The sequence below is a fragment of the Alligator mississippiensis genome, chromosome 1, assembly GCF_030867095.1.
Source record: "Alligator mississippiensis isolate rAllMis1 chromosome 1, rAllMis1, whole genome shotgun sequence".
Classification (NCBI taxonomy): domain Eukaryota; kingdom Metazoa; phylum Chordata; order Crocodylia; family Alligatoridae; genus Alligator; species Alligator mississippiensis.
In genome coordinates, this window is record NC_081824.1 from 461,923,573 (window position 1) to 461,944,548 (window position 20,976).

Genomic DNA, 20,976 nt, shown 5'->3' on the forward strand with positions numbered 1-20,976 from the left:
CTAGCGATTGGCTTGCTAGCCGTATAAAAGGCTTAAGTGGTTTCCGCCCAAGTTGGAGGACTCCATGAACATCAGGAGGAGGAGACTTCACGTCTCGTGAAGATCTCTAAGCACTGTGGAGCCTATTGGACTCAGCGTGTATATCAAGAAGGCTACATGGGTCTGATCAGCCTCTCGCCTCTCCCTGTCGCCACCTAATCCCTTGACGTACCCTTCCCTGCATGCAAGTTCCACAGAGCCTAGCAAACTTCGTGTGAGTGAATCCAGAGCTCTGTCCGAGTCCTTAAACTGGGACTTAAGCGAAGTTTTCCTGGAAGTTTTCCAGCCTGCACCGCGACCATCTACGGTGTAAGTAAACAATCTTGAATCAACCATTAAGTGTCCATGCCTAATTCTAGCGTGCTGCCTGCCTTCCCCGACCCGGCGTGTCCGGGCTGCTGGCCACAGCCCGCCGCGCGAAAAAAGGGCCTCAGACCGCTCCCGGCCCGCACATGGTGACGAGGATGGGATCAGGGGAAAGCATGCTGGAGCTAGAATTAATTAAGAACTGCCCTTGGTGCAGTGGAAAACACCAAGTAGAAAACCTTATGGAACTGGAGGCGCATATCGCTTACCACCAGGCGGGCGAAACGGGTGAGAGATTTATCAGCAGACGCCTTTCGCTGAAGGGAGAAGAGGGAGCTTCTGAAGACGGAGCCCTGAAAGAAAGGGAAGTGTATCTGCACCCTGCAGCATTCGGGTGTATAATGAGCGATGAGCGGGTCCTGTTCAGGCCCCTCGACACTGTGTCCCTCACCAGAGTCAACCCGGCGGGCGAAGTGAACCCGACTTTCACCCGGGAGTGTGCCCGTTGCCTAAGATGTGCTCGGGAGAGTGAAGAACCGGTGCCGATCGACCGATTCATCCCCTTTATGCTGGCGTCTAGATTAAGGGGTCGCGAGCTTCCATCCGAGCTCCACGAAGATCTGGAGACGGAGGAACGCGCCACGGATGAGAGGGTGGCCCCACGATATGACAAAGGGGGAGTGTTAACTGCAACTTTTCGTACTGTAACCGATCTAATGCAAAAGAATTTAAGTTTGAAAGCCCAGCTGCGTATGGCCGTTCGAGCGGTCAAAGAAGCGGCTGCAAAAAAGAATCCTGAAACGCCACGACAAGATGGCGCCGAGCAAGAGGGAGACCGCGTGGAAGAACCGGAAGAGAAGGGTGGAGCTTTGGAGAAACCCGCGAGAGTTCGGTCAGCAACTCCGCCCACTGACGCAGCGTCGTTCCCGGCGACCCCACCCACTGACGCAGCGTCACTTTCGGCGACCACGCCTTCTTGCTGATGGAAGGGAGAATCAAGCAGAGGAGTGCATCCGCCCCTCCTGCCTGAAGCAATAACAGCAGCAATAACTCCCGCAGCAGCCGTTCAGCCTATAACAACAACTAACCGAGTTGCTACTGCCTACTATGCTCGCACCAGAACTGAACTACAGGATTTGTGCAGAGAATCAAGAATCCAACCTGAAGAAACTCTAGCTGTATGGTTGGGACGTTTGGTTGTGGAACTTGGATCTGACCTGCTGAACCAGGAAGAAGCAAGCTTCTTGGTCAGACAAGCTTCGTGGAGTAGAGGACATGTCACTGACATCGACATGGTAGCGGTTAACATTCACTGGCCTATTCCACTGCCAGCGCTTGTTGCAGGACTGATCAGTCAAAAAGCCCACGTATGGCATGACGGATGGCCAGAATATACCGGCGCAGAACATCTCATGCTAGCGATCATCGGAGTCTCGTACTGTGCCTGCAACCCCAGAGCATGTGCGCTGGGACTGTCATCACTCCAGCGAATAAGACCATGGCCTCATCATCATCTACGAGATCCTGGAACCATTCCAGTGACCATTCACAGCATAGATAATTGTCTTGAGGTTTATGGGCGAACGAACATCGCTGTCCTCTGGATTCTGCTCAACCCAATGGTGAACCAGCCTGTGAGTAACCTCCTTCATCAGTTGTCTCAACTGTGTATCCTAATGGAGCCAAAATTATCTAGTGATCGGGAACGTCGACACCCGACCGAGATTCAAGGCACAAGACATCATGAATCTGATCTTCCATCATTGCCACACAGAACACCAGAGGAGTGATACACGTTTGGATTTCTCCTACAGCGTTCTGGACTTAATAAGCGACAACTTCGGATTTTAGGGGACGCAGGCCAATGGCAACTGGCCTATGAGTTAGGTTTCCATTATCTAGAAGAATTAGACTATGGCTCCTCGACGATTTCTTCTAGTTGAGTGTGCAAGAGAGGGTAGTTCAAAGTAGCAAACACCTGTATTATATGTTTTAGAAATGATAGTATAGTTTCATGGAAATTTTGTAAATATTTTGAGATATGTTAACTTATTTTTTGAGAGTTTTATTTACAGATCTGGAATTCAGAGTGCGTGGTGAAGAGAAGCTCCAAGAAGGATAACATCATCGAAAGAAGTGAGGGCCTGAAGCGCGACTTCACCATGACGCCCACTGAAGCCTTGATCGTGCAGTTTTTCGTTATGAATCTGATTATGTGTATATGTATTTGTGCTGGTTATTATTTGATTTGATCCCTAGAGGACAAACTTCTTATGTTAGAGAATTTTGTGTTTACCCATTTAGTTCGATGACCTGTGATAAGAGCTCTTGATTAGTCGAGTGACGAGCATGCAGCATAATTCAGCTATGCCTTCAGCAAGGGGGGACGTTACAACCCAAGGGTGTGATTTTTGTTTGTGTGTGCTTCGGCACTGCTGAATTATTTCCCGCCACTTGTAGCTTTCTTTGCACGGTGCATTTCTTCGTTGCAACACAGAAATGCACGTTGCAAGGAGTTCCCGCCATTTGTATTTAAATTTGTGCCTCACTATTGGCCAGTTCTAAATTATTCCCACGTGGCAGCTAGCGATTGGCTTGCTAGCCATATAAAAGGCTTGAGTGGTTTCCGCCCAAGTTGGAGGACTCCACGAACATCAGGAGGAGGAGACTTCACGTCTCGTGAAGATCTCTAAGCGCTGCAGAGCCTATTGGACCCAGCGTGTATATCAAGAAGGCTACATGGGTCTGATCAGCCTCTCGCCTCTCCTCGTCGCCATCTAATCCCTCGACGTACCCTTCCCTGCGTGCAAGTTCCACGGAGCCTAGCAAACTTCGTGTGAGTGAATCCAGAGCTCTGTCCGAGTCCTTAAACTGGGACTTAAGCGAAGTTTTCCTGGAAGTTTTCCAGCCTGCACCGCGGTCATCTACAGTGTAAGTAAACAATCTTAAATCAACCATTAAGCGTCCATGCCTAATTCTAGCGTGCCGCCTGCCTTCCCCGACCCGGCGTGTCCGGGTTGCTGGCCACAGCCCACCGCGCGAAAAAAGGGCCTCGGACTGCTCCCAGCCCACACACTGGGGTCCTTTGACCCTAGTTGACTTCCTGCCCCTAGGGCAGCGGGCTGGACTCAATGATTTTCTGAGGTCCCTTCTAGCCCTAATGTCTATGAAATCTATTCAGGCTCCAGTATTAAACTCTGTCTTCAATGATAATTGGCTCTCCCAGTACTTAGAATCCCAAGGTACCTAGGAACACGAGAAACTGATGGTTCAATGCATCTACCAGCTTCTAAATTAGGGATGTGCTATGCCACTGGGCTTTCTTCTTCACTTTGAGGAGGGTTTTAGTAGAAAGGGGAAGATAGGACACTTTTCACTACTTTCACTTGTTATACTGCTGCTCATAGTTACGGTGTCTGAGTCCCTTCCTCATAAAATCAATAGCAGTGTCCCCTGTGGTGTGAATAGAATTTTTAATAGTCTCTGCCTAACTCATGAAAAATCTGTGAATTCAGCTTTTTGAATGTGGTTTGGTGCTTAGAAGTTACTGAGAAAAAGAGAATGAGGGTGAAAACCAAATGAGGAAAATAAACAGGGTGAACAACCAACCCAAGTATGAATGGAGGCAGAACAAATGGAAACTCTAGAGAAAAAAAAAGAACAGTGTAAAATTCTAATTAAAGGAATTATCCATATTACACATGCATAAGAGTCTACTCAATTTGCGATTCCAAGGATTTCGCGGAAACCACGAAATCGTGCATTGTCTGCAGAATCAACTTAAAAATAAAACTTAAAAAAAATAAATCCTGGCTCCCCAGTGGGTGCCGGCAATCTTTGCTGTTTCTGCAGCCCAGCTTCACAGCTCATCCTGGAGGGGCGGGGGAAGGGGGGAGTTCCAGCTGGTGGGGGGTCATGAAGGACAGCAGACAAGATGGCAAGCATCCCCTCATCCCTACTCCCCCCTGGGGCCTCTCCACCAATCAGCACCGAAAGGCAGGGCTGCCAGAGCACATCCAGGAAATATCCACAGAATTTGCAATTTATGCCATGACCAACCCACAAAAATTGTTTAGTTCCTCTGTGATTTAAGTAGATCCTATATGTACAGGCACTAACTTGTTGCATACCTGGTTTTAAGCAAAGTACTTCCCTTCACTGCAAGGAAAATAACTGATTTCCCTAATGACTGAACAATCCTTCAATACAATGATTCTTTCATTAATACACAGCATTGGTTCCCTTTTAGTAAGAAAAGGGCACTTTCTTTTGTGTGTGTGGGGGGGTACTAGTGGAAAAGAATACATTCAAATTGTAGAAAATACTTGAATTCCTTTGCAGATCCCCAGAATTAGATCCAGATGTTTAGAAAACTTCAAACTCCATTAGGTTTAAAGATCCCTAATTTATAACACTGGAGAATGGTGTGTCCACCTGTTCTTCTTTTCAGTCTGTCCGTGTGTGTCTGTCTTTTTCAAGAAAGAATGAGGGTGGATGAGCAAGAGCAAATGTTTGTTCGTTCCTCTTTAGTGTTTTCTACCTCCAGCCCATCCTTCATGTCCTTCAGAATAGAAGGTTACATATTTATGTGTTGAGCTTAATGAGAAAATATATTGTTTCATATGATATGCCACGCTTCCTGTCATGTACTCGTTATTCTCTTTTGAGTTTACTAGTTTTCTCTGTTTTATGATTCATGATTAATTTATTCTCAATCTACAAGAAAGCCCTTCTAATTTCAAGAAGTGGGGTAGATGAATTTCTAGATGCTGCTTTATTTGGCCTGCTTATCTATTGGGATGATTTACAATTATAATCCTTTTCCTGATTGCCAAAACACTACTGACATAATGGTGTTACACTGTCAGATCAGGGACAGCCTTGCTGGATTGGAGTCCTAGTCCTCCAGAAAACAGGAATTGTGAAGCTTCCTTCAATGACAATGTTGTTGCTATAAGTGATGCACTGGGATATAAGGAAGATAAGACTCGTGTTCTTGTTCTGTCAAAAGAGGGGCAGATTTAGCCAAACTTTGACCTACAACTTTGTGTCAGGCCCCAAGGCATAGTGTCCCAAGTAATCACTCATGGGTAAGGCAACCCCTAGACCCATCTATGCAAGGTTCATATGTCTGCTTCACCTGAGCCTAGTAGTTGCTTTCATGATGTTATGCTTCTCCTAGATATTTTGATACTTTTATTAGGAATATATATGGATACTAGGGTTAGGTACAAACATTCAAAAAGCCTGAGGTGGAATCGATCTAAATTACATGGTTTTCTGTAAGCAATGTAGTTTAGATCAGTAGCCGCTGGCACTGTTGGTGGTGGGGGTGATGAGAGTCGAACAGGGGTCGGCAACCACCCACAGACACTGCTGGAAGCATTGGCAAAGACCAGCGGCACACAGATGCCGCTGGCAGTGTCGGAGGTTGGGAAGGAGAGGGATGGTGAGCAGCAATTGCCCACAGGCACCTTTTTGTACGGGGTGCATTGCGACGCTCAGGGGGTCCATGTGCACCCACGTGCAACCCTACGCATTGCCAGTGAATGTGTGTGCTGAACTTCTGTTCTGTTACAGGTATAGACTGTTTTCTTATCACTTATACCAGTAAAAGTGTCATGTCTCTACCTTACCTAGATGTGTCTGCATTGTATAGAAATTTGGATTGTGTGTTGATCCTAGGAAAAAGCGAGAGAGCTGGAATTTGAGCAATATGGCAGCCTTGTAGATCTGTGGTTCCATTGTATGATACTGGTCTTTGAGATATTATTTCCTGAAATGCTTCCCATGGGATCAGAGATAAATATGAGATAAATATTTAGCTAGGGCTCAAAGCTGGGCCTCAGAATCCCAATGATCTATTCCTATGTCTGCCAGTGATTTGCTGTTTGACTGGGAAAGTAAATCCAGCTGTTAATACCTGTTTTCTTGTAATTTTGTGTGTACCTTGACTACTGTTTTACCATAAGATCATTCTTTTTATTTAGCTGCAATATAATTAGTACTGCTATAATTATCCTGTGAGCTATTCATACTATGTCTGGTATGAAGGAGTTGCAATTTTGATTGGGCTACTATGCATTATAATAATTCAGAAAACTAATGATAATAATAAATATCCAAGGTTGTGAATGGGCAGCATGTGTGTGAAGACTAGCTGTATCTAACCTGGCACTACTTGCTAGTGGGGAAGAAACTATATGCAGGCAGTCTATGTGCTTCCCAAACCAGAGCTGTTGACTGAAATAAAAAGGCACTGCTGTTGGATTAATAAGATGCTAAATGCATAGTCAGATGATCGTAAAGAGGAAGAATGGTGAGACATATGCTTAGGAACATGTTTCATTGTACAAAGCATCAATTCAGGGAAATTTCACTCAGTAAAATTTTGGGGGTGACGTAATGTCACGTATGTGTTAGAAATTCATAGACAGATGTGGAGAGAATAGCTCTTTTAACTGAAGGTGGAATGCCTTAAAAACCAGAATATGTCACGTATTTGCCTTTAGGAAAATAAAAAAAAGTCATGTCCAGGCTGCATGGAGCTGAAGACCAATGCAGTTAAATGGCTCTATGTGAGAACCAGAGAATCCTAAGAATATGTTTAAAACTTTAAATACTGAGAAAAGGATTTAACAGTCATGCTTATATGTATGAGGCAGGTGTAGCTAATAAGCAGGATAGGAAGGAACAGCTGTAAGCTGGATAAAGGCTCATTGGCCATACAAAGATAAATGGCTACCAGCTGGTTTTCCACAAGGGGCACCCTTGCTATAATGCCCCTGTTTCTTCTCCCCTGTATATATGAATCTTCTCCTAGGCTAAAGGGGAAGACACATTTATATATCACAGAGACAGATGTTGTCATCCTTAAAGACGATAATTTGTCCTGGTTGGAGAAAATTAGCTCTCATTGGTCACTGTGGGAGTGGACACAGATGTTTTGTATTATGGTGTTCAAAGTCATGCCACTTATTAGGCTAGAAATGCAGCCTGGTTTCTCCAGACAGATGAAAAATGGCAAATGGATAACGTGTTTCTTCGTGCATTTAGATTCTGGCATTTTATTGTGTGATAATTTATGAAGATTCACAAGCAGATTTTGAGTATCTGGGAGAGAGAGCGAGCAAAAGTGAGAGCTTCACTAGATTGTTACCATCCCTTCTAATTTTGTCATTGATATCTTGACTGTGCTAAACATTAATACACTATCAATCATAGTACAGCCATAATTACAATACAGATGATTTTCCTTCTAAACAGAAAGGATGATCTTATAGTAAAGGCTCTCAATTGGGGCTTGAGAGAGCTTAGTACTGTACCTAGATCCTTGTGCCTCAATTTGCCCAAAGTGTTTTTTTTAATAATCTACTTCCTTGACATAAATGCTGAGGGGATGAGCCTGTTGATGTAGTGAGGTGACCAGAGGCTGTGGTGAGACACCTTTGAAGACCTAGCTTGGTATAGGTGAATGACTTTTTAGCTACAGATATACTGAAGTCTGCTGAACGTTCTGTCATTGCAAACTGGGCAAGAAATAACATCTTGCTTCTCTTCCAAGAAGACCAGCCTGTGTCTGCAGATAGATACATGACAAATTTGATGGGGCAGATCAATGTCTATCCTTCTACACCCACATTTCATAGTTTCATAGTTGGTAGGGTCGGAAGGGACCTGAGCAGATCATCAAGTCCGACCCCCCGCCATGGGCAGGAAAGGATGCTGGGGTCAAATACCCCGGTGAGGTGATTATCTAGCCTCCTTTTGAAGACCCCCAGGGTAGGAGCCAGAACCACTTCCCTTGGAAGTTGCTTCCAGATCCTAGCCACCCTGACTGTGAAGTAGTGCCTCCTGATATCTAGCCTGAATCTACTACTACATCAACTTATGGCCATTATTCCTTGTCACTCCTGGTAGTGCTTGGGGGAACAGGGACTCTCCCATTGCCTACTGATCCCCCTTGGCCAGTTTATAGATGGCCACCAGATCCCCTCTCAGTCTTCTCTTGTGGAGGCTGAACAGGTTCAGGTCCTGTAGCCTCTCCTCGTAGGGCTTGCCCTGCTGCCCCCTGATCATGTGAGTGGTCCTCCTCTGGACCCTCTCAGTGCTGGCCACATCCCTCCTGAAGTGCAGCACCCAGAACTGGACATGGTACTCCAACTGCAGCCTGACCAATGTTGCACAGAGGGGGAGGATCACCTCCTTGGACCTGCTCATGATGCATGTGTGGATGCATAACAAGGTGCAGTTAGCCTTCCTGACCACATCCTCACATTGGCAGCCAATGTTCATCTTGGAATCAATAATGACTCCAAGATCCATTAAAATTTTTCCGGTGACTGTTTACTATTAAGGTTCGGCTAACAAAACACATAGTGGGACTAATGTATATTCCCCCTGCAGGAGTTTTATCCCACCAGCTTCAATCAAAGCTAGACTAGCATTGGAGACATTGCTTCTCCGGTGCCGTTATTAGTTGGGTCCAGTCCCCTTGACTACCTCTTGTCTGTTGTTGTGTCCAAGATAAGAGACTTCTAGTACAGTTACACTTGGCTCTCATTGGCTCAGAAGTTTGAGTAGCTAGCATCAAACGAAGACCTACAACAACCTGCACAGCCTTAGATAAATTGTGGCCAACACAGTCCAGTTCAAGAGGGAAACTACAGTACTTGCACTGTGATTGCTAGAAATAGATCACAGGTGCTTCCTTGTTCACAGTTGCAGGAAAGACCTACCAAAGGCTTATAGGAAATAAAAAATCATTCATAACAATTTCTGCAAAGGGCCACAGGTGATAAACTGAAGAGCAACTTATGGCTCAGGGGTCATGGTCTAAGCATGACTGACTAGCGTAATGCTAATCATTGTGTTGGCGGGGGGGAGGGGAAGAGGAAGATTCCCATGACCTTAAGCTATTTTTGACAGCTTATCATTAAGAGCCTTTTTACAATCATAGAGGTTGTAAGGGACCTCCAGAGGTCATCTAGACCAACCCCTTGCTTGAGAGACTTATCTCTACCCAAATCTTCCTATACAAATCTAGATTACATGGTCAAACTTGACACAAGACATAAGACACTAATCTGCTACAGATAAAGTAGCAGGACCAACATCTTGCTGATGCAAAGTTTACTACAATATGCTTGAGATACAAGGAAGAGGGCCATGCCTCCACTACACAGGAAGGCAAAAACTCCCACAGTCCATACCAATCTTACCATGGGCTAAAATTCCTTCCTGACCCCAACTTTGGCTATTGGTCTGATCCTGAGTGGATGGGCAAAACCGTCTAGCTGGGAACCTCTGGGCTTTTGTTCCAGCAGGATCATTGGCATACTCCCAGTCGAAATCTCCAGGTTTGGCTGCAGCCAACATCCAACATTTCTGAGGAAGCCTTAAAAAACCTGACACATGTAGCAGAAGGAGGCAAAAAAATCCCCTCCTGGTCCCATACATCCCTTACCAATGCCTAGAATATCCCTTACCAATCCTACATTGTTCTTTGACCAGCTCTGCTGAGATGATCTTGCATTTTGTTTCATAACCATAATGTTGGCTAGAGTAGGTAAAATGGAGTAAACCTGTACTAAAGAAAAAAAGGCACAAGCTCTCTCTGAGGTTACAGCTGATGAGGAGCTATAGGGAAATCTGACTATCCAGAAATTAGATTGAGAGTGTGGGCCAGCTGACTCCAATTAACTGCTCACTCCCAGAAGGCTTTGCTAAGATTAAGAGATCTGATTCCCAGTATAATGCAGGCTCAATTTACCCTAGGGTGATAGGGGAGAGATAGTTTTCAAGGTAGGATGGGTCTTGAAAGAGTGCCAAGCGGGAAAAAACACAACCCTCCCCCCACAAAAAAACAGCTTGAGAGAGAATTGCTTTGAACAGAGTGCCAGATTTGTTTACCTTGGGGGAGTTTGGATTTAGGTTGTGCTTTGTCTCCCTGTGCAGACTTTGGTTTTCCTAGTGACATAAAGGTTTTGAATGCACTTTAATACTAATTTGGTGAACATATGTGGCAATGAGGCTAAAAGGAAACTGTTGTTTCTGGTGGTTAAATAAATGCTTATGTTTTAAAAACAAAGTCCCTCCATATCTATGGTTTCTCCCTGCCTTAGCCAGCCCCAGTCCTTGTTATTTCTGTGGTGGTAGGCCATGGGAAGCCCATGGAGTGGATACATCCTAGTAGATGACCAAAAAGCTCAATGTCTCCAAATTAAAACAAGAGAAAGTGAAACAGGCATTTATTGAAGACCTGCGCAGCCAACTAGTAACAATTGATGTAAACTACAATAACATCAAGGAAAATTGGGCATCCTTCAAAGACTGTCTGTACTTGGCTGCATCCAATACCCTCAGTTGTATCAGGTCCATAAGGCATGTGTAGAAGACAGCACTTCAACATCTTAGAACATCTATGGGCCATAGCCATCAGGAATGTCTCCAATACTGAGTGCTGATGGCACCACACTGCTCATTGACAAAGGAAAGATACTGAAAAGATGGGCAGAACACTTCAACAGCATCCTCAATCAAGGCAATCCATTGACTGCCACAGGTAGATATTAGCATATTTCTTGCTGATCCTCCAATGCTGGCTGAGACTAGGAAAGCTGTTAACCTGCTGTCAATTGCCAATGCATCTGGATCGGATGCTATACCAGCAGAGGTCTATAAGGCTGGGGGCTTGGATATGGCTCTAAAACTGACTGAACTCTTCCAGTCAATGTGGACTCAAAGAACTATATCTGAGGAGTACAAGAATGAATCCATCATCCACTTATACAAGCAGAAAAGTAATAGACAATCCTGCCGTAACTATCAGGGCATCTCCTAGCTGTCAGTAGAAGGCAAAATACTGCTGAATTGTCTTGTGCAACAGATTGAACAAGGGCTCCTGTCTGAGAGTCAGTGTGGCTTCAGGAAAGGATGTGGGAGCGTCCACATGGTGTTTGCAGCTCATCAACTTCAGGAGAAATGCCAGGAACAGAACTCCAACCAATACATGACTTTCATTGACTTGGCAATAACATTTGATACAGTCAGTCGGGAGAGCCTTTGGAAGACCATGGCAAAATTTGGTTGCCCAGAAAAATTCATCGCAATGGTTTGGCATGATAGCATATTTGCTCACATTGTGGATGCCAGTGAGTCATCTGAACCATTCCCAGCCACCAGTCAAGTCAAGCAGGGCTGTGTTTTGGTCCCACCCTATTCAGTATGATGTTCTCTGCCTTGCTTACAGAAGTCTTTCCTGACTGTGACCCTGGGCTTGACATCAGATACCAGTCTCTTCAATTTGAGGAGACTACAGGTGAAGATGAAGTTACAAGAAGTGGCTGCTCATGATCTTCTGTTTGCTGATCACTGTTCTCTGAATGTCAAATTGGAGTCTGACATGCAGCAGAGTATGAAACATTTCTCTTCATCTTGCAAAAACTTTGGTCTCACAATCAACACTAAGAAGACAGAAGTGATGTACCAGCCTGCACCAGGAAAGCCTTTTGTAGAGCCATTACAGTGAACGGCCAAACCCTCCAGGCAGTGGACAAGTTCACCTATTTTGGCAGTATACTTTCACGTACAGTTCACATTGATGATGAAACCAATGCCAGAATTGCCAACGCAAGAGTGGCCTTTGGCAGACTACGTTCAAATTTGTGGGAGCACAGAGGCATCAGTAAACAAATGAAACTGAAGGTCTACAAAGCCATTGCATTGCCAGTCCTGAGGTATACATGTGAAACTTGGACGTTGTACAGACACCATGCAATGAAGCTGAACCTCTTTCACATGGGCTGTTTGAGGAAACTGATGACTATAAGATGTCAAGACAAGGCCCCAAATACTGAGGTTCTCACACAGGCAGGCATTTCAAGCATCTACACTCTGTTGATGAAATCACAGATGAGATGGGAAGGCCATGTCACCAGCATGTCAGATGAGTGACTGCCAAAAAAAATCTTCTACAGTGAGCTAAAGGAAAGAAAGTGCTCTCAGAGAAGCCAGGAGAAACATTTCAAGGACTCGCTCAAGTCTCCTTGAAACATTTCAATATTGACCCAAAGTCTTGGGAAAATCTCGCTCATGATCATTCCACCTGGTGAAGCCTCATCTGTACTGGCGCTACAGTCTATGAGGAGAGGAGAACTGTGCAGGTAGAGTAGAAGCACAGGCAGCATAAATCTTGCAACAACAGCGTGTCTGCTGTTAATCAAGCAACCCAAAGTGGCATCTGTTGCTAAGTGTGCCACAGATAGTTCAACGCACAGATTGGCCTGATCAGTCACTTACATGCTGACAGAAACCAAACCAACCAGATGCCATGGTCATCTTCGGATTCAAAGGAAATGAACAACAATGAACAAGGCCATGCAGGCCCCCAAGGAGCACTTGGTAAAGGTGAGCAAAGAGAGCACCCTCAATCAACCAGTATGACTCCTCTGAGCTGATTAGACATTACCATGCTAAAGCTGAGCTATCTAGTCTATAACATGTCACACTTCTTTGCCTTCTGCCTAAGTACTGAGGGAGAGATGTGCCACTCAGCAGTGGGAAAGAGAGCCTATGGTTTCTTCTCTAAGAGCACTGAATATTAGGTAGGTGTTTGGACACACACACACTCAGGAATTATCGACTGGGTCACGACAAAGGGCACAGTTCCCTCGATAAGCATTGACACGTCTACCTGCTTAGTTATCTTAACCTTTTGATTTAGGGTTCTGCCACTAGCCACAAAGAACCTTGAGCTTTTTTAGATTCTCTATTTAATTTACTTTACTTTTCATTTTCTTCCTATAGTTGTGGATTTGGTTTTAAACATCTCCATTTAAAAGGAAAGGTTTGTTGATTTTTGCATACACTGCCATTGATGAGCCCATTCTAATGCATATAAAAGTCCCCTTTTAGTAGATGATATACTTAATTACTCTAAAAATGTTGAGCTTGGGTGTCTTTTTCCATTGGCCATCAGTAGCCATATAGTGAAATTTTAATTCTTTCCTGAATTAAGCAAATTCTTCAATTCATTCCTGAATTCCTTCCTGAGACACAGACATTTCTTAAGATTCTGGGATCCTTTCCAGTATATTTTTATGTGTCAGTGTATTTTAAGAATCCTATTACAACAAAATATATGCTTCCTCCAAGAATATCATCTGAAGCCTGCCAGGAGGAATGGATAATTTTTATTTAAGCAGTGTAGGATAAAGATTCATTTTATTGTAGTCATCAATCTGAAGGCTTTCAAACACTTCCATTTTTATGGGCAATTCATATTTTTTTGCTGCTTTTCAGGTTTCACAGAAGTGTAGTTAAACCAGAATCCCATATCTTCATTCCTTTGTGGGCTTTGAACACTCTACCCTAAATATAAGCCTTTGATGATAACTTCTTCATCTAAAAATTAAGTCTTAACTACACATTGCAAACAGTAAACATATGACTTTGAATCTAAAACATCACATCCTACTGTTGGCTCTGTCATGATTGTATATCCTGATCCTCATTGATGACACAAAAGTGTTGACAGTGGGGGAGGCACAACTCCCCGCTGCTGTCCCCACCCCTGCTGCTGCCAGGCACTGTCTCTGGCTGGGGTGCAGCCCCGCACCCGGTTGTCAGTAGAGAAATGTGTGTGTGTGTGTGGTGGGAGGGGGGGGGCACACGCCCCCTATGCCCTCCTCATGCATTGCCTATGCTGATCCTGAAAGCTGCTGTGCATTGGCATTGAGATCCTAATTTGACTGATTTATGCAATGTCATGCTATGTCACAAAATAATGCAAATGACTAAAACTGTGAGAAAATGTGAAAAGGGGGAGAGGGTGGGAGACAAATTTTATGCCCATTTTAATTTGAAAATGTAACCTTTGGATAAAAGGCATGGTTTAAATGTCATTTCATGGTTGAAAACTGTTGATAAAACTTTTACTCTGGCTGTAAATAGATGTTGCATTTGTTGGAGGGTGGGGAGCCTTTTGTTCTGGCGTCCTACAGATATAAATGTCTACTGTCCCAGTTCAACTTCCTCTAAAGCATGCTGGATAAAATGTGTTAGTGCTTTTACCTGGAACATCCTGTTGTATGTCTGCAAGGTTATTGTCATTTATTCTAGAGACCAGCCTGACAGGCCGTGTGTTCTCACTGGCCATCTACTGGCAAAGGAGCGGCAATACAACTTTGAAGTGTGATATGTAAATGACTGTGTTGCTCCTGTTTTGATTTGGGTGAAACCCTGGGACCAGCAGTCCCAGGTCAAATGGGATATGTATTTACAACCTCTGTGTATAAGGACAACCTTCAGAATGTGCTTACTATGATTTTACTGCTTTGTCTTTGCTGGCTTTGAATGACTACATCTGAAGGTCAAAATACTCAAAGTAACTGGAACATTCAATAAAACTTTTGCAAATCTAGACATCAGCTTTCCTTCTAAGAAATCAAAGGGAGAACAGCTAACCCTTTTTATTAACAGTTTAAGTTGTATTTCTTTAGCTTAATTAAATCTTATCACATTTGTATGTACTTTCTAATTAACAATTAGCCACGTTTTTTTTTTAATAAATGAGAAATCTTTTAGGAACAAGGGAAAGGATAAAACTAAAGCAAGTTAATGAATCTGTATCTAATCTCAGGAGAGCCAGAGTTAAATTTTGCTATGGCAACATGTGAATTCTTGGTTTTGTGTAGGGTCTAGGAGGTGACCATTGCTTTATTAAATCAGCCACCTTCTGAAACTGCAAGATCCAAAATGAATTATTATTCACAATGGTAGACTGTATAATCTGAAGAGGTATTCAATACTCTGTATAATGCCAGACAAAATATCTAATGCAATAAAGTTTCAAAGCACGTCAGTAGCACATGGGTTAGATATACATGAATGTTACCATTAGCAAAACACAGCCATTTTTACTAGCCAACTTCCATGCATAAGAAACTCAAACATTTGAAAATATGGAAATGAACTGTTGAAGCACCAGGATACCCTGAGCACTGCCCCAAAAGGCTTTGTCTTCACTAAGAAACAAATGTATGTTCTTAAGATACTGTGCTAAAATGCTAATGAGTCAGCAGATCAAGGCAAACCTTTAGCTCTTCCCATACTCTTCACCTTGGCTTGCTACCTCATGTGCAAACTGTGTAAATTTTATCATGTTATTCACCAAGTGTTGGCTAGCATAATCTAGGAGTGCTTCATTTTACCTAGCAAGAAGAGAGACTTGGTGATCAGAGCTGGTCAGAATTTTTTCTACAAAATATTTTTCCTTAGACACTAAAGATCTTTCTCCCATGCCCCAGGTGAGTGTCATAACTCCTGGGCTATGGAGTCATCCCCTTCTCAATGGTATGTATTGGAGATGTTCTACTAAGTACTCATTGGGCCAAACAGAAATCATTTTATAGTTTAGTTGTTAGTGCATTTTGCTAGGATGTGGGAGACACCAGTCAAAGTTCCTGATTCAGATTAGGTAGAACATGGGCTTGAACTTGTCAACCGTATCTTAGATGAACGGGGGTGACTGGTGCCTCCTGAGTCTGGGAGGACATACTGCGGATTGGAAGTGGCCGGCCTTGCAAACTGAGGACCACCAGCTGGAACACAGGTAGCTACCTTCACCCCCAGGTGGGGGGGAGGGTGGGCCCAAACCTCAACTGAGGCTGCTGCAGGCCCTGCAGGAGGAACTGTAGCCTCTCTACCCGGTTCGGTGAGACCATGGTTTGCCATCCTAAACAATGCTGAGTCAGGGACCAATCTTAGGGGAGGCACATGCCCCCAAGTGCCCACCCTATCAGTTGCCTGTGTAGATGAATGCATTAATAGTAGGCTATTCTTGTAGAAGAGAGGTAATAGTGCGTGTGTGTTGCGGGTGGGGGGGGGGGAAGGCGGTGCAAGGATTCTGCCTGTTTTGTGGTGGAAAATTTCACTAGTTACCTATCGAAAAATATTACAGCCTTTGTCACTTGGAACCTTTGCCATTGGGAGATAGATGTTAAAAAACTACTGCACACTTGCGATTTTCAAACCCCAGGAGTACAAACTCAACCAGAAGTGATTGTCACTAGAATACTTTTCCCTAAGAGCTATTGCCCTGCCAGATTTCAGTTTTCTCCTTTCTGCCTGCTTTGGTACCACATGTTTGTTTTCTTGAAAATGTGTGTAAAATGAGAGCAAATGCTTTCTCTTTCCCTTTGTTCTCAAACAGATGAACCATCTTTTGCAACTTTCCAAAAAAGTCACCCTCAAGCAGGCTTGATCCCTGGAAAATGTCAGCCTGACAGAGAAGTTATTAATGTTATTAATTATCTGTACTGATGTAGTGCCTAGAGGCCTCAGCTCTATTGTGTGTTACAAATGTATAACAAAGATTTGTCCCTGACCTGAAGAACTTACAATATAAGATGATGGAAAACAAGTGGAAATGACAGATGGACAGGGAAGTGCAATCTATAGATAAGCCACTGGGAACAGTCTTGGAATTGACAGTTTATGAGGTAGCCATCTTATTCTGCATGCCACACCTCAAAATTCACATCTGCTTATATGGCCAGAAAATGGTCATCTTAGTATAAGTAGACAGAAAGAAAGGTGTAGTTGTTGTTTTGAAGAGCTGCGTACAACCTGCTATTCTTGTTACCATGCTTCCCTTATCTTCATCACCATGAGTTGCTTGTTTTTCATCTATTTGTTACATCTTGTCTTATAAATGGAGAGCTCTTTGTGGGTAGGGAGTGCTATGGACACGATGATCTTCCAAGGTCCCTTCCAGCTCTAATGTCTATGAAATATATGAAAAGAAATAGCTCAGGGGACTTTTAACAATAAGCAATTCCAAGACTCCAACTATTTCACCATCTTATTTTTTTTTTTCACTTTGGTCCCAGAGTATTCTAAAATGTTACTCAAGAAAGTCTCATGAATTAGTTAAATATGGGGTCATAGAGTCATAGAGAAGAGGGGCTGGAAGGGACCTCCAGAGGCCATCTAGTCCAACCCCCTGCCTGCGGCAGGATCATCCCTATCCAAACCAGCCCATATAACTATACTCTGAATGATACATAAGATCACCTGTAAACCTGACACCCTAACCTGCCACAAGTGAAACAGGGAAACCATGGCAGCCAATGTCATGCTTCTATAAAATATTGTTAATAAATGCTCAAAAGGTCCTGGGTATAGGGCCACACCCTCTGCTACAGAGGAAGGCCAGCACTCCTATAGTCTGTATCAATCTGACCAGGGGTAAAATTTCTTCCTGACCCCAAATATGGTGATCGATCTGACCCTGAATAGAGGGGGGAGACCTGCTAGCCAGGAACCTCGGGGTTTGCTCCTAAATGGAGAATCAACGAACTTCAGTTGAAGTCCCCAGACTTAGATGTTGCCAACACCCAGCACCTCTGAGGAGGGCTTAAAAACACTGTGACATATAGCAGAAAAAAGACTGACGACAGACCCTTATGGGACTTCACTGAAAACCTCCTGCCATTCTGGCATAGACCTGTTAGTAATTAGCCTTTACTTGTGGCTATTGAGCCAGTTATCTATGCACCTTCTAGTAGTTTTATCCAGCCCACATTTGTCCAATTTGTTTATGAAAAGCTTGTGTAGGACCTTGTCAAATGCCTTGCTGAGGTCCAGATATTCTATATCAACAGCATTCCTTTCATCCACCCAGGTAGTTACTTTGTCAAAGATGGAAATTAGGTTTGTTTGGCACAATTTGTTTTTCATGAATCTATGTTGGCTGATTGCAATTAGCCTTTTCTCCTTCAGATGTTTGCAAATGGTCTTCCTTAAGATATGCTCCAGTAACTTCCCAGGAATTGATGTATGGGTAAGTGGTCTGTAGTTCCTTGGGTCCTTTCTCCTGCCTTTTTTAAAGAGGGGCACTATATCGGCCCTTTTCTCAATCCTCTGGTCCCCGGCCCATCTTCCATAACTTCATGAAGATTGTTGCCAAGGGCTCTGAGATCTCTCTACCAGTTAGCACCTGCATTTAGTAGTAGCCTCTCAGTAAGGCAGTGGCAGGACTATGAGAAAGAACTCCTAGTTAGCTTTTTCATGTGGGCCATTGTTGCAATCTAGGGCTATGAGGTAACTATATAGGCACAACTTGGACAAAGTTTTGTTGTTTAAGCAGGACTCCAAGGTGCTTTCTGCACAGCAGTCACGTAAAAGGTTGATTCCTGGAGACACATGAATCATAGAAAATTAGGATTGGAAGAGACCTTAGGAGATCATCTAATCCAACCCCCTGCTCAGAGCAGGACCAGCCCCAACTAGATTATCCCATCTGAGACATCCTCTAGCCTGGTATTAAAAACCTCCAAGGATGGAGATTCCAGCACCTCTCTGGGTAACCTGTTCCAATGCTTTATTACCCTCCTAGTGAGAAAGTTTTCCAGAATATCCAACCTAAACTTTGCTTGCTGCAACTTGAGACCATTGCTCCTTGTTTTGTCATCTGCTACCACTGAGAACAGCCTGGCTCTGTGAATGTGGGGAGAGGAGTGGATGTGATATATCTTGACTTAACAAGGTTTTTGATACTGTTTCCTACAACATTCTTGCAAACAAGCTAGGAAAGTACAGGTTGGATGAATGGACAATAAGGTGGATAGACAACTGGTTGGATCATCAGGCTTAAAGGGTAGTAATCAATGGTTTGATGTATTCATAGATTCATAGATGTTAGGATCGGAAGGGACCTCAATTGATCATCGAGTCTGACCCCCTGAATAAGCAGGAAAGAGTGCTGGGTCTAGATGACCCCAGCTAGATACTCATCTAACCTCCTCTTGAAGACCCCCAGGGTAGGGGAGAGCACCACCTCCCTTGGGAGCCCGTTCCAGAACTTGGCCACTTGAACTGTGAAGAAGTTCTTCCTAATGTCCAATCTAAATCTGCTCTCTGCTAGCTTGTGGCCATTGTTTCTTGTAAACCCCGGGGGCACCTTGGTGAATAAATACTCACCAATTCCCTTCTGTGCCCCCGTGATGAACTTATAGGCAGCCACAAGGTCGCCTCTCAATCTTCTCTTGCGGAGGCTGAAAAGGTCCAGTTTCTCTAGTCTCTCCTCGTAGGGCTTGGTCTGCAGGCCCTTGACCATACGAGTTGCCCTTCTCTGGACCCTCTCCAGGTTATCCGCATCCTTCTTGAAGTGTGGCGCCCAGAATTGCACGCAGTACTCCAACTGCGGTCTGACCAGCGCCCAATAGAGGGGAAGTATCACCTCCTTGGACCTATTCATCATGCATCTGCTGATGCACGATAAAGTGCCATTGGCTTTTCTGATGGCTTCGTCACACTGCCGGCTCATGTTCATCTTGGAGTCCACTAGGACTCCAAGATCCCTTTCCACCTCTGTGCCACCCAGCAGGTCATTCCCTAGGCTGTAGGTGTGCTGGACATTTTTCCTCCCTAGGTGCAGCACTTTGCATTTCTCCTTGTTGAACTGCATCCTGTTGTTTTCTGCCCACTTGTCCAACCTATCCAGGTCTGCCTGCAGCTGTTCCCTGCCCTCCGGCGTGTCCACTTCTCCCCATAGCTTTGTGTCATCTGCAAACTTGGACAGAGTACATTTGACTCCCTCGTCCAAGTCGCTGATGAAGACATTAAAGAGTATTGGTCCAAGGACTGAGACCTGCGGGACCCCATTGCCCACACCCTTCCAGGTTGAGACCGACCCATCCACCACGACTCTCTGGGTGCGACTCTTTTGCCAATTCGCCACGCACCAGACTGTGTAGTCATCCACATCACAGCCTCTTAACTTGTTCACCAGTATGGGGTGGGATACCATATCGAAGGCCTTCCTGAAGTCTAAGTATACGACATCCACCCCTCCTCCTGTGTCCAGGCGTTTCATAACCTGGTCATAGAAAGAGACTAGATTGGTCAGGCATGATCTGTCCGCCACAAACCCATGCTGGTTTCCCCTCAGCATAATTTGCCCTGCTGGGCTCTCACAAATGTGAGCCTTGATAATTTTTTCAAAGACTTTACCAAGGATGGAGGTGAGACTGACTGGCCTATAGTTGCCCGGGTCCTCCTTCCTCCCCTTTTTGAAAATGGGGACCATGTTAGCCCTTTTCCAGTCCTCCGGGACTTGGCCCATGCGCCACGAGCGTTCGAATATTCCCGCCAGTGGCTCTGCAATGATGTCGGCCAGTGCCTTCAGCACCCTCGGATGGAGCTCATCCGGGCCTGCTGAGTTAAAGGCATCCAGTTCTTCCAAGTGACTCTGCACCACCTCAGGATCTACGTATGGAAGTCTGGCGCCTTGCTGCTGCCTCTCTACAATCCCAGTGAGAGACTTGTTGTGCCCCTCACTTAGGAACACTGAGGCAAAGAACTCGTTGAGGAGTTCAGCCTTGTCCCCCTGGTCCGTCACCAATTGTTTCTGCCCATTTAGCAGGGGTCCTATTCCTCCCTGGGCCTTCCTTTTACTCCCTATATATCTAAAAAACAATTTCTTGTTGTCTTTTACTTGGATTGCCATCCTCAGCTCCATGGTAGCTTTGGCCCGCCTAACTGCCTCCCTACAAGCATGAGCAGAGGAGGTATATTCATCTTTAGTGATCTCACCTTGTTTCCACTTTTTATGTGCTCCCCTTTTGG